At 38.6% G+C, this 3,865-nt stretch overlaps 1 protein-coding gene across 1 annotated transcript in view; it reads right to left on the bottom strand.

The window, feature by feature from the left end:
* Positions 1-3,865, bottom strand: part of AHR (aryl hydrocarbon receptor) — a 51,988-nt gene that overhangs the window by 36,848 nt on the left and 11,275 nt on the right. The gene's annotated exons all lie outside the window — the stretch shown is intronic.

Raw genomic sequence — 3,865 nt, 5'->3', positions numbered from 1 at the left:
AAGTGAGAGAGTGGCATGGACATATATACACTACCAAATGTAGAACAGATAGCTAGTGGGAAGCAGCTGCATAGCACAGGGAGATCAGCTCGGTGCTTTGTGACCACCTAGAGGGGTGGGATAGGGAGGGTGGGAGGGAGACGCAAGAGGGAAGAGATATGGGGACATATGTATACGTATAGCTGATTCACTTTGTTATACGGCAGTAACTAACACAACATTGTAAAGCAATTATACTCCAATAAAGATGTTAAAAAAAAAAGATAATTGATGAAGGAATGACACAAATAGGGTAATAAGATCTTACTGTCGAATACACTGAGCCAAAATAAAAAATAAACTTATTAATGAAAAGCCAAGAAAATACTTTTTAACAAGTGAGAATTCCACAATGAGACCCACTACACTATGACATTCTTTATAAGGTAGATTTGGGAATCCCTTTTGCTTGAGGTATTGAACAGGATACACATCTAATCATGAAATATATATATATGGGGGGGGACCGCTTTTTACATTAAATATACATATATTAATGTATATGTATGTGTATGCATGTGTGTAAGCATATACACATACTCACACACATAGAGACAGCCTAGAAAGCAGTAAGTATGTTAATACTGAAATGGCACAAGCAGCTTCAATTCTGCTCCACTGCTTCTAAACAGGGAACAACCCATACATTTTTTTTTTTCTCTTTTTAACATATAATTTGATTTCCCATTATAGAGGAGCAGGAAACGAAAAGGCAAAATGATCATGTCAATACATCTTGACCAGAGTCAAGGAATAGTGCCTCCCTGGCTTCTCGACTATAAACCCTCTAAGGACAGAGACCACATCTTACATGTCACGGAACCCTCCATCACAAGGTCAAGCAGTCAGCACAGCATGTGAATAAATGCTGAAGATCAGGACTGCATCCCAAGAAGCTGGGATTGACCTTGGGGTTACAATCTACAACGTGGGCTCCCAAACTTGCCACACCACCAGAGTTTATGTTTCCATTGGTCTAGGGTAGGGCCCAAGATCTGGCATTTCTAACAAATGCCCAGGTGACACTAATGCTGACTGTCTAGGGTCTATACTTTGAGAATCACAGATCTAGGGAAAAGTTCTCAGGATTTTGCTATATATACATACGGTTCCCAGAAAAGAGAAGTAACTGAGATATGGTCAGCAAAAACAACAGAGGGAATGTGGAAACCTAGTTCTAGCTCGATCACAAAGTAATATACAGCTGATACATACACATACACACACACACACACACACACACACACACACACACACACACACACACACACACACCCCACTGAACATCACGTGACTCACCTAGATGATGAAGGGTCTGGTATACATGAAGATTGAAAATTCAAAGCCTTTTTATATAGATCAGAGAAAACATAAGTGTCTACTATGAACACTTAAATATATAATCTTCCCTGAAGTTATTATCCTAAAATCAGTGTATATTGCCCAGATCACAATGGTTAAACTATACAATTTTTTAAACGTCTTTATTGGAGTATAATTGCTGTAAAACGGTGTGTTAGTTTCTGCTTTATAACAAACTGAATCAGCTATACATATACATATATCCCCATATCCCCTCCCTCTTGCATCTCCCTCCCACCTTCTCTATCCCACCCCTCTAAGTGGTCACAAAGCACTGAGCTGATCTCCCTGTGCTATGTGGCTAATTCCCACTAGCTATCTATTTTACATTTGGTAGTGTATATATGTCGATGCCACTCTCTCACTTCATCCCAGCTTACCCTTCCCCTCCCTGTGTCCTCAGGTCTGTTCTCTATGTCTGCGTCTTTATTCCTGTCCTGCCCCTAGGTTCTTCAGAAACTTTTTTTTTTGTAGATTCCATATATATGTGTTAGCATACGGTATTTGTTTTTCTCTTTCTTTTTTTTTTTTCTAAGATGTTGTGGGTAGGAGTTTATTAGTTAATTTATTTATTTTTGCTGTGTTGTGTCTTCGTTTCTGTGCGAGGGCTTTCTCTAGTTGTGGCAAGTGCGGGCCATTCTTCATCGCGGTGCATGGGCCTCTCACTGTCGCGGCCTCTCCTGTTGTGGAGCACAGGCTCCAGACGCGCAGGCTCAGCAGTTGTGGCTCACGGGCCTAGTTGCTCTGTGGCATGTGGGATCCTCCCAGACCAGGGCTCGAACCCGTGTCCCCTGCATTAGCAGGCAGATTCTCAACCACTGCGCCACCAGGGAAGCCCTGTTTTTCTCTTTCTGACTTACTCCACTCTGTATGACAGTCTCTAAGTCCATCCACCTCACTACAAATAACTCCATTTCGTTTCTTTGTATAGCTGAGTAATATTCCATTGTACATATGTGCCACATCTTCTTTATCCATTCATCTGTTGATGGACACTTAGGCTGCTTCTATGTCCCGGCTATTGTAAATAGAGCTGCAATGAACAGCGTGGTACGTGACTCTTTTTGAATTATGGTTTTCTCAGGGTAGGAGCGACAAAAATCCAAGCAACTTCGTAACTGGATTATATTAATCATTTAGTCGAGCAGTTTTTGACCAAGAATCAGAAACCCAAGGAGTACATTTATTGCTTTAGTCTGCACTCACTGAAGGCATTTATTACTGTACTACAGCTTTGTGGTAGTCCATTATTCTCCTTTTCCTTTTTGGCTCTTCAAAAACTTGAATACTTAAGCTCGTACATGATCTTGTGTTTTGTTATCCTTTTTACTGTAAAATGCAAATATTTTAAGGGATATTTTGACTCTGAATATGATAAAAGAATTTCTCACCTAAAAAAAAAAACTATATAATTTTTAATCCAAAATGAAGAACATACAGCATGCAAACAAACCAAAAAATAAAAAAGATGCCCAGACTAAACACAGCAAACCATCTAAACATAAACCTAAACGGAAGTAACTGTTCTGCAATATTCTACACACAAATCGCAAATTCAAGTATCTGTAAATATGTCAAGGGCAGCAGTATCAGCATCATCTGACAGTCTGTAAGAAGAGCAAAATCTCTGGCTACACCAAAACCTACTGAATAAGAACCTTCATCTGATCAGGGTCCCTATGTGATTTATGAGCACGTTAAAGTTTAAGAGCACTGACATGTCACTGAGATTGTATCATTAATTTTTTACTACTATGATAAAATGACATGGTATATTTAAAAGACGGAACAGTTCCTAAAAAATCTATTTCTGACATATAAACAGACAAAAAGAGAAATCGAGGAATTATTTTACATGAGAAGACACACTGAAGCCTTATTTTCAAACAAAAACTTCCATTTAAAATAATTTATGACTATTACTGTGTTATTAAAGTGTAACAAATATCACCTAGTTCAAATCCCTAGCTTAAAGCAGAGTAAACTGATGCTAACATGTTAAAGTCAAATAGTTGTCAGTGGCACAATGGAGACTGAAATCCAACTCTACTGACTCCAGTGACAAAATGCTCTTTCCAATGGAAAAAAATTTTTTTACATTTTCCTGGAGCAAACAAATAATTAATATAAAGCAGTAGAAGTATACATAACTTTGAAAGGATAAATAAAATGATGTATCTGTGAAACATATTGAAGGAAATCCAGCAAAAATATATCATAGTAGTTAAAATGTGTTTTATTCTTTCCATTAAAAAAAAGACCTTAAAAAATTGAGTAGAAAGGAGAAGAACCAGAAAGTGTCCTTCTTAATATGAGTGTTACGATTTTCAAAGAATGACACCACATATTATTTACGTGGCAGCATATGGTTTGTTTGGTTTTTTTTTGCGGTATGCAGGCCTCTCGCTGTTGTGGCCTCTCCCATTGCGGAGCACAGGCTCCGGACGCGCAGGCTCAGCGGCCA

This window comes from Physeter macrocephalus, chromosome 5 (assembly GCF_002837175.3).
Source record: "Physeter macrocephalus isolate SW-GA chromosome 5, ASM283717v5, whole genome shotgun sequence".
Taxonomy (NCBI): domain Eukaryota; kingdom Metazoa; phylum Chordata; class Mammalia; order Artiodactyla; family Physeteridae; genus Physeter; species Physeter macrocephalus.
The sequence above is the reverse complement of the archived record's forward strand: the minus strand, read 5'-3'. Positions and strand labels throughout refer to the sequence as shown.